This window comes from Scylla paramamosain, chromosome 21 (genome assembly GCF_035594125.1).
Source record: "Scylla paramamosain isolate STU-SP2022 chromosome 21, ASM3559412v1, whole genome shotgun sequence".
NCBI lineage: Eukaryota > Metazoa > Arthropoda > Malacostraca > Decapoda > Portunidae > Scylla > Scylla paramamosain.
The window spans coordinates 3,867,878-3,879,033 of record NC_087171.1 but is presented as its reverse complement, the minus strand read 5'-3'; the positions used below and the strand labels follow the sequence as shown (position 1 = coordinate 3,879,033).

The 11,156-nt window shown below is 37.3% G+C and overlaps 2 long non-coding RNA genes across 3 annotated transcripts; one reads left to right on the top strand and one right to left on the bottom strand.

Annotated features, from left to right (window-relative positions):
• Nucleotides 1-573: 573 nt before the first annotated feature.
• LOC135110878 (uncharacterized) lies at nt 574-4,521 on the top strand. Of its 2 annotated transcripts, none has more exons than XR_010273477.1 (4): nt 574-646; nt 2,267-2,381; nt 3,929-4,005; nt 4,200-4,521. It is a non-coding gene; the product is annotated as an uncharacterized LOC135110878 (long non-coding RNA). The 2 variants fall into 2 exon arrangements; XR_010273478.1 differs by having other exon boundaries at nt 592-646; nt 2,267-2,306.
• A 226-nt stretch (nt 4,522-4,747) lies between these two features.
• On the bottom strand, nt 4,748-9,596 carry LOC135110877 (uncharacterized). Its single transcript, XR_010273476.1, has 3 exons — nt 9,394-9,596; nt 5,424-5,525; nt 4,748-5,027 (listed from the first exon to the last, which is right to left on the bottom strand). It is a non-coding gene; the product is annotated as an uncharacterized LOC135110877 (long non-coding RNA).
• Between the last annotated feature and the right edge of the window lie 1,560 nt (nt 9,597-11,156).

Below are 11,156 nucleotides of genomic sequence, written 5' to 3'. Positions count from 1 at the left end.
GCTCGCGTTTGTTTATTTATTTATTTATTTATTTATTTATTTATTTTCATTATTTATTTTTTTTCATCAGTGATTCTGTCTGTGTGCATATTTCTTGGCAGATTTTATGTATTGTGTCCTTTAGTATTTTAACGTTTTAACGATGGGCTTTGGTAGTTTTAATTCTTCCATTTTACCATGCCGTGGTATTTATATATTCATTTTCTTAATTTTGTGTGGACCATAAGAAATAAACGTGATTAGCTATATTATAAATTTCAAATTGTATATTTTTTTGTATAATACTCATGCTCAATACACTGTTTAACTGTGCTTATATATGTTCCTGTTGGTTGGTTCTTGAAACATATTAAAATAGTGGCTAAAAGCTTTTCAGGGGTTTTCATAATTCAAATAATGGTTTAACAAGTATTCTGTATTTATAAATTAGAAAACTACCCAGAATAACACTATTTTTCATCCAGTCTTTGAGAACAGTCTATGAATGCCCTATGTATGCAAGAAGACGGTAATGTCAAGGGTTTTTTTTATTAAAAAAAAAAGTGGTTTTCATATTATACTAGTTTAGTTATGGCGTGAGGCTAACGACCGTCAAGTCGAGGGCATGCAAGTGGTGCAATGGAACCAGATACACGTACACTGACAGGTTGGTGGATTCACATAGCGGTGCATTAATAGGTATCATAAATCCGCCTCACAGATGTGGCAAACGGCAGCAAGTGGAGGGGAAGGGCATTGCCATGACTATAGCCATGACTATAGAGGGTGGGAGGGACACTGTATCTGCCGTGTCCAGCGAACAACCTTGGCCATACATGTAGTTTTAACAAAGCACGTGTATGCCTGGCAGCTTCTTGCAGCTACTCTTACTTGCGTTTGTTCAAGTGATAAAAATTATAAGACTACGCAAACAACCATTAGACAACTGGATGGATGGACAGTGCACCTAACGACTAGGTTTGGGAATAGTTGTTACGCACATTGGTACCAAGGACAGCCTGTGTACTTGAAGGGCACTAGTTAAAGAGACACGCTGGTTGTCTTTCACGTTTCATGGCGCAATTATTATGCTGTGCTGGTGTGTACAGCACAAATTACCGGTCATGTAGGTTGAATGATCTATTTTTTTTTCTCTTCATTATTGTCCCTGACTCGTAGGTACCCTGTGGCTGGCGGAAGAGCGGTGGTAAACTCTGCCTCAGCTATCATGCAAATCTTTTTCCTTTTGTGTTAATCGTAAAATTTACTGAGTAGTGTATTTCATTTGTATGCAGGGTGATTTTAAATAACACCAAGGAAACTCGCTATTGCTTCACGAATCAACCTGAATCTACATTGAAATGCATAAAAGTGAACCATTGATGAGATAAAGAATAGTGTACGGAGCCGTAGCCCATCCAATGTGAAACAAACTGAACACCTGCTGCCCATACCTCCCGCTCGTCATTCAGATAGTGAGCTCTACGCATTGAATGACTGGCGATTATATTAATGAGCGTAATAGTTACTTTTGTTTACTATTAAATTAATCATGTGAAACAAATTGAACACCTGCTACCCATACCTCCCGCTCGTCATTCAGATAGTGAGCTCCACGCACTGAATGACTGGCGGTTATATTAATGGGCGTAATAGTTACTTTTGTTTACTATTAAATTAATCAGTTTGTTTTACCGATATCAATTCCATGCAGTGTACTAAATCTTCGCTAACCACATAGCGAATGGCTATCACACATCAAGTGAAGCAGTACAGATTAAGGAACGGCTTTTTAAGCACTTAAAAAAAAACTTAATTTTTCGGTGGTAGACACTGCAGTTGTCAGAGTTCCTACCTTTTATTATTCATATTCATAGTATTTAAATAATACATTTATTTTGTGTGTAACGTATGTTAGACACTGCAGTTGTCAGAGTTCCTACCTTTTATTATTCATATTCATAGTATTTAAATAATACATTTATTTTGTGTGTAACGTATGTTATGTTGTGAGGTCTTGAGTTTGGTTAACTACTGTTAACATGGTTTCCCGGTGTGCACTGATTGATAGTTATTATTCATATTACTTGATGTTTTTGTTAGGTGTGTCGTAATGTCAAGTTTGGTCCTAATTTGAAAATATTGCTAAAAAGCACCCTGTATATACTTACCGTTTTTTGGTGTAATGCGTAGTCGTCATCACAGCCTTAGTGCCGCATACAGTTCGCTTGGAGTATGTCTCCGTAGCATTAATTCGATGCTTTAATTTAAGTTTTTTTTTTTCCAGGTTTGGACTACTATGTTCTGCGGTGACGATGTGGTGTTGGGTAAGACACCATAAACTATTTTCACAGCTCGGTTAAAATTAAGATTGATTGAATTGGTGAGTCTTCAAGTTTGTGGTAAGTGAAATGATTGAAAGAAGGATGGAGGTAAATTGTAGTTATTTGACACAGAAAAGACTGTAAATTGTAGTTATTTGACACAAAAAAGACTGGGTTGAGTGCAAGGATAGTCAACATAATGTTTAGTATGTATAAGGACACGGGTAAATACTGACTAGAAGACAGAAACAGACTGGATGAAGAATGGAGGAGTTAGACAAGGATGTATATTGTCACCAACCCTTTTAAACTTGTATACAGAGCAAGTGTGGGGAATTATGTGTGTGCTTTTATATGCTAATGAGTGAATCTGCAGAGGAGGTCCAAATTTTATTTAATTGTTAGATGTTGCTGATGGGTATAGAAGAGACTTAGGAATGAGATTTAGGAGAGATTTGGCAATGAGAAAACAAGGTGGTGATAGTAAATAGATCAGAATGATGAAAGAAATTTAGTGTGTTGACTGGGATAAATAAGTTGCAACTGTTGGATGAATACAACTTAACAAGTACCTGGGGATGTGGATGAGTCCAAATGGCCATGTGAAAGGGAAGAAAAAAAAGATGGGCATGGTGAACCAGTGGGGGGTTTGACTGAAAAGTGCAGCAAGGATGAGAGCAAGTAAATGTGACGTGCTGTGAGAAGTATGGTAGAACATGGCTATTCGGAGCATTGTGGTATGGTATGGATGTGATTTTGTTTCAATTTTGGATTGAAAATTAACTAGAAAAATTAGAAGTAGGGTAGAATAGAGTAGCAAGAATAGCACTGAATGCACCAAGGTATGCAATGATAGAGGTTTTGAGAGGAAACATGGGCTGGAGTACTTTTAGAGACACGTAAATGTAACCTTGAAGTACAATGCTAGACTAGAGCGAGTAGATAATGCAAGACAAGCGAGAAAGGTGTTTCTATGGGGTGTTAGGAATAGCAGGTTGGGGAAGAAATGTATTAAGATAGTAGTAAAGAGTGGCTTGAAAACTAGTTGTGCCTTTCAGTGGTTAGAGGGGAGACATGTTGAGAGTGACTGGATTATGATTGTTAGAAATGGAGAGGGTTTAGAGTGGGATGTAAGAAAGTGGAAGGGTGAGATACAGGGTAGTGAAATGTGTGGGACTGAGTGAATGGAAGAATAAGAGTACTTTGGAATGGTATAGACAAAAAGGTATGAAAGGTGGTATGAGGGAAGCCTGGGTGGTGGTGGTCTGTTTCAAGCAAGGGCTCAGTGTATGGATATGAATGCAAGGAGTTACAGATGGTCTGAGTCTTGCAGCAAAGTGTACCTGATGTGTGACATGGGAGAGGAGATGCTGGAACAAGTGATGCTAGAGTGTGAAGTATGCCAGAGACAGGTATGAGATGATGCAAGTGGTGCTGACGGAATTGGGGGATGTCAAAGTGGAGAAGATAGGAAGGAGTGGATGGTGTTGCTGCTGGGACTATGTGGAGATATGAATGAAAGGATGATTGAGACTGTGAAAGTGTTCCTGGAGAAAATGTGGTGTGCCAGATGTAAGAACTAGTGGTGTGAGAGATACTGCCTCTCTCTCTCTCTCTCTCTACAGGAGCTGCAGATACAAAGGCCTGGCTAAGAGTAATCCTGAGCCATCTGTAAAATCAAAATCAAGAACATACTATTTAGGTCTGTAAAATGAAAACCTACGAAAATATACAAGAGGTACAAATTTCAAATAATGAGCGATCACTTGTTTAGGACAGGTTACTGAAACCTTTTAACTCCTAGCTGGCATAAGATTAAACCCATATGTTGTTGACTCAGATGAAGCCAACTATGCCGTGTGAGATAACGAACCCCCATCATGTTGCTGCTTGCAGATGAAACCCCACGGTGCTGTGCAAGATGGAAATGATGTTGCTGCCTTGATGAACCCACGTCTTAGTGACCCAGATCAACTCCTGTCATGTTGCTGGCCAGATGAATGAACAACCACCACTACCACAACTGCCAAGGTGGACTACTGCCAATTCTAGGTCACTGTAGTGGCGGCTGTTCATTCCAGTGAGGGTTTGGATGGTCGCCTTAAAGCACAATTATTGTACACTGGCCTTGAGAAGCTGTTGATGCTGATTACTGTGCCACTGTTAAGAGTTCGTGAGACTCTCACCACAGAAACTTTTTTTTTTTTTTTTTTTTTTTTTTTTAAATAAATAAATTTTCTTCTGAGTTTGTGTTTTGTGTTTCTCTGGAGACTCCTTGAGGTATAATGTGTTTTATATTTCTCCGGAGACTCTTTGAGGTATAATTGACGTCATGTGTCCAGACCCAATAAATTGTCCATGTCCCAGGTATAATTGACTTTGTCCCTGTCCCCAATAATTTATTTGCCCATCCCAATAATTTATTGGATAATTATAAAATAAAATGCGCCAATAATTTATTGGATTAAATAAAATGCCTTGAATTTATTATGACATTAATAGTTATTGGATTAAATAAAATGCCTTGAATTTATTAATGTCAATTCTTTGACAATATTGCTATTAATGTCAAGGTCATGCACGACCTGTAGTATCATTTCAATGCTTCATATCTGGGTGAGCTGGATGCTTACACACAAGTAGTGGATTCTGCCCTGGTGTGCCAGCTTGTGTGATTAGCAATCCAACTTTGACATGTCTGAAGTCTTGATCATCTTGGGAGCACTGACATGTGACATGGTGAAAAGTAAATAAATTAGACAATTTATACTTATTTAACAGGTTTGATGTTAACTAGGTTTGCAAGTTTGACAATAGACAATACCACATTTGCACCAACAGTCTACCACATTATCTATCACATTTGCACCAACAGTCTACCACATTATCTATCACATTTGCACCAACAGTCTATCACATTATCTCTTATCAAATATAAACCTGAAAGCATTACTTTATTTTTTCTTGATTAAAGGCCAATAATTCTGCTTACATCATCCTTACTACTTATAATGTCTCCCTTCCCTTATACTATTTAATGATTCCTTAATTATTCCTATATGCTTAATTATTCCTACATGCATAAACACAATCTCTCTCTTACACAAAGCTGTCTCTCACCAGCTTCTTCCTTGCTGTGGTTAAGAGCAGACCTGCCCTTGTACTGGTGGTGGTTGCAGTGACCTCAGGACATCACCACCAGTGCTCAAAGGCATTTCTCATCTGTGGAAATGACATGGAGTTGATATGTATATACACAATTCTTTTTCTTTCCTTTCTATGTCAACTCTGCACTAATGCTGATTCAAACAATGAAAAGCCCAAAGTGGGAATGAGAGAAACATCCAAGAGTATTGTCACAACATTAAACACTAAACTAAGTCAGTATTTTATGGCTTTGTAGGAAGAACTTAGGCTGATGGAAACAAAGAGGCTGAAAAAAAAAGGCCAACAAAGTGCATGCCAGTGTAGTTAAAAGGATTATCCAAAATTATATGAGAAGTATCTTGAAACCACCCTCTCCTTGAAAAATATCAAGTCATAGGGAAGGGGAAATACAGAAGGAGATGGAGTTTCAGAGTTTACCAGAAGCCTAAAAAAAGGTTTGAGATATGGTAAATCTGGTTCACTTTTTTGTTTTTACTTTTAATTATTACTCTTATTTTTCTTTAATATAGCATACAAGACAAAGTTCCAGTGTTAGCTTGATGTCACGCTGTCTCAAAGCTCCTGGCCATACACAAAAGCAACTTTTTGTGTTACAGTTTGGTTTAGTGGCCTTGCTAGTTTTGTAAGACCTGTATCACTTGAAGCCACACAAACATGACAGCCAAGACAATTGGAGTGAAGAGACAGGCAACAAAACCAAGGAAATAGTAAGTTGGTTGGAGCAGTGAAGTCAACAGTGCAGTACAGGTGTGTGCATTACTGTCAAGAAAATAAGGGAAGCTGTAAGGCCACAAAGCCAAGGAAATAAGGAAGTTATCTGGTATAGTGAAGTCAACAGGGCAGAGTTGGTGTGTCTGTGTGTTACTGTCAAGAAAATGCCAACATAAGAAAAAAAGGGAAGCTGAAAGAAGTGGTCAGACCTACATGTGGCAGTCTCTATAATGGTAAGTCATCTGTGCCAAGGAAGACCTCTGGCCATCCCCAAAAAACTTCCTTGTCTTGCCTTACTGCCACACACTGGGTTGGCTTCACACAACTCTTCACCACACTCACTGTTTTCTGAGTGGTTTTCAAAGGGCAGCCAGAAATTCCCCTAAGCACAGGCGACGATACTATTTTCTTTAGTGGTGCACACAGCAGCACCATCTTGTTGACTTTGCTACACTGACCAACTCACTTATTTTCTTGCTTTCCTGATTTGTCTCCTTCAAAGCTCTTCTGATCATGCTAACTGCTCCTCTGATCTTGCTAACTACTGCATGCCTCCCCTCCTCCCATGGCCTCACTCCACAAGACTTTCTTCTTTCTCTCACCTTTCTGTCCACCTCTCTAATGCAAGAGTTAACCAGTATTCTCAGTCATTCATCTATTTCTCTGGTAAACTCTGGAACTCCCTGCCTGCTTCTGTATTTCCACCTTCCTATGACTTAAATTCCTTCAAGAGGGAGGTTTCAAGACACTTATCCTTCAATTTTTGACTACTGCTTCAGACCCTATTTGGAGACCGGCATCTCAATGGACTTTTTTTTTTCATTGGATTTTTGTTGGCCTTGGGTGGTGTCCCTCCTAGAAAATAAATAAATAAATAAATAAATAAAATAAATAAAAAAAAATATAAAAAATCTGGGGCTATCGTGTCTGTGTGCCTCTGACTGGTAGAGGCCATAATAAACCAGCTGGGCCACAAAAACCATCAACTTATCAGTGATATTGACAGAGTTAGGTATGTACTTTGAGGACAAAATACCAACAAACATTTCCTGAAAGAGTTAGCTGGGATAATATTGAAATAACATCAATGTGCAATAATACTGGCATAACATTAGCATGCTCATCTGAGGATAGGTCAGATTAAGTTTTAGATTAATTCAGTTCATTGCTAACATAAGAAAATAAGGGAAGATGCAAGAAACCATCAGGCCCACATGTAGCAGTCTCTGAAATATACCTACCTATCTCCACCTATCATCCTCACCCATAAATTTGTCTAATCTTCTTTTAAAGCTTTGTAATGACTCAGCATTAACAAACCTGATTACTGAGTCTATTCCATTCATATACCACTCTATTTGAAAAACAATTCCTTCCTATCTTTCTTAAACCTAACTTTTTCAAGCTTGAACCCAATATTTCTTGTTCTATCCTGCTGACTGATCCTGAGAATTTTGCTTATGACACCCTTGTTATATCCCCTATACCAATCAAGGACCTTTATCGGGTTCCCTCTTAACCTATGCCTCTCAAAGGAATGTAAATTTAAAAGCTTAAGTCTCATTTTGTAAAGAATACTCGTCTCCTGTATCCTTTTAGTCAGTCTCCTTTATATTGATTCTAACAGACTCACATCGTTCCTGTACTGTGGGGGCCACAACTGTACAGCATAATCTAGATGCGGTCTGACCAGTGACAAATATTACTTTAGGACTTCTACTTTCAATACTCATAAAAATTCATTCTAATACCTGATTTGCTTTATTTCTGGCCTCTATGCATTGTATCCTCTGATGGTGATCAGACCTAAATACAATTCACCAATCTGTTTTTGTTCTCTGAACTTAACAGAGCTTCCTTCTTTAGTGTGTGGGTTTCTCCTACTCTTTATGTTAAGTGTTTTACATTTGTTAATGTCAAACTGCATTTGCCTTCCACTTATTCATCTTACCTAAGTCTGTCTGCAAGGCAATGGCACCTGAATCTGACCCAATTCATCTATTCATCTTCGTGTCATCTATAGATTTACTAACATCTATTAACCCTACTATTTAAATAATTGATATATAGTAGAATCATTAATAGTCCTAAAACTGATCCCTATGGCATCCCACCAATTACTTGACCTCACTCAGATTTAGAACCATTAAATATAACTCTGTCACCTTTCATGACCTTATCCAGACTAACGCCTTCCCATCTATACCATGTGCCCTAACCTTTCTCAGGAGCCTGTGATGAGGTACCTTGTCAAATGCCTTATTTGAGTCCAGGTATTGGATGTCATCTGTTATCTGCCGCCATGTAGATATTTCCATAAAAACTCCACAAGGCAAGGCAGTAAATTTATATTTTTCACCTGTAACATTTTTGGACAAGACTACATTTTTCTGGTAGATTTTGATGTGCTTTGAATAAATCTAATAACTATTTATGTTGCAAATATATTTTTCTTATATACCCCCAAACACATGTAAATAAGCAGAAATTCATAACAAAAAAACATTAACTAAACTAACCTAACTTAATTAAACCTAACTAAACCTAACTAAACTTAACCAAACTTAACCTACCTCAACAGTAAATTGATAAAAATTAATATCTCAGGAACAAACAATTTGCAATGGTAAAGAAACACACCACTATGTTATATGTGACCCAAATACTTCACTGAGAACAATGTTTTTTTTCTTGTCATGAGATGGGTGAATATGTATAATAATAATGGCAAGACTTCTCCTTCGTGAAGCCATGCTGTGACTAATTTGTAAGTTATGCATGTCTAAATGATCCATGATGCTTCTCACAATTACTAACTATTATTTTATCATCAACTTAAGTTATGCTGACAGGTCTATAGTTGGACGACGATTGAAAACAATAAAAAACAAATCATATTTTGCTGATAAATAAACAGTCAGTGTCTGGAAATTAGTTAGGTGAGGTTATGTTCACAAAACCTGTATCTGGGAAGTACTAACGTGATAAAGAGGAAACATCTGTTCAAGCTACAAAACAGCTGCACAGGAAACATTTAGAAACACAGGGCGGTGAACAAGTGGAACAAATGACCAGAACGCTATCACAGCCGCTATACTGAACACACCAGCTAAACCACAGGACTGCCACAGCAAACACCTAAGAACAAAGAGAAACTGAAAATATAAGAAAATTGTATATTGTTTTGCAAGTTTATCCTGCTTCTTCTTACCTCTGTTCGCTTCGTATCTCCTTATCATCTCTTCTTCTCCCAACGCAGCCTCCTCAATATGCTCGTTTTGGAATGGAGTACCTGCCCTGTTATCCCATTTCCTCCAAACATAGCCACAAAATACGGAAAATGCTCAAATAACAGGATATTTCTGCTGCCGGCTGAGTGACTGGCCACCGGGACCAAGACCGAGACCTAATCAGCTGATGTATCCATGAAGTATTATTATTATTATTATTATTATTATTATTATTATTATTATTATTATTATTATTATTATTATTATTATTGTTGTTGTTGTTGTTGTTATTATTATTTTGCATTGTTTTTCCTCCCTAAACTTAATAAAAAATATATTCATATTGCTTTCTTATAAGCCATATAATAAACCTGTACTGGGAAAATTCTGAAGCATCTAAGTATCCACTGGTATATATATATATATATATATATATATATATATATATATATATATATATATATATATATATATATATATATATATATATATATATATATATATATATATATATATATATATATATATATATATATATATATATATATTATTATTATTATTAATATCACTGTCTATAGAGTGTGTGGTGCTTTGTCTGGGCCACCGAATGTGAAAATGCCGGTCTGGATATATATAGATAGATCGATAAATGGATAGCTTATTATTAATGCTGTGTGAATGTGTGGTGGTTTGTCTAGACCAGCCCGTGTGAAATTGCCGGTCTGAGATAAAATAATGGACAGCCCCCTGCCTGGGGATCGCCACTCAGCACCTCTGCCTAGATTAATGCTCATTAGAAAATTACCTGTTTATTAATAGGAAAACCATCGACTGGACTGTTTCGCTCAGAGCGAAGGAAGTGAGCCTGGCTGGCTCTCCGAGGTGAATGGTGACGGTCTGCAGGACCCATGCCAGCCAGTCCGTGTCTCGCTTCGTTCTCGAGGTTCACTGCTTCGAGTCCTGTTCCAACTATCTTAAAAAAAAAGTCATGCTGGGAAGTGTCCATAGTGTTCGTGTAGTGTGTATGGATGAGATTATGTATACACAGGACTTGTAATTGTGATGGCATTACTCGTCTACGAACGGTGTATTTTAACTTGGGGTTCCGCAAATAGAAGCAAGAGTAATGATATTTTCTTTTTAATGACTGGAGAAGTTCACGCTTCTCTACATTACTTCAGGAGATGGAGTCACTGCACCTAGGAATACAAGACTTGGCCAAGACATCCTGCCAAGAATACATTCTTGGCAGGATGTCCGATATAGTGGTAGCGGAACTGGGTGGTGAGTGCCCGGAGACCACACGAGTTCCAATCTACGTGCTATTGGGAAAATTAACCCGGTATACGTGTCAGTGTTGAAAAGGCAAACGTTTATGTCAATTAATTTGATTTTATTTTTTATCAGAAGATGAACACTTTTATATGCTATCAAATTAGTTTACTAGTTTTCATTTTCTTTTTCATGCATGTTTAGTTTTCTCAATAGTACAGTACTTCAGATGGACAGGGAACGCACCAAGGTAAAGATAACTTCATGTAGCTACATTTACCTTGCATGTATCTAATGTCTCTTCAATTACCTCATTTTTCACCCATTGTGTTAGTCACTTGCGTTTTCCAGACTTCTTATAATCTTCATGGCATAAAAAAAAAAAAAAAATATAGAATAAATAAATAAATAAATAAATAAAAAAAAATAAGCCTCATAAATCAGGAAAGCACAGGTTAAGAATATATCCTCA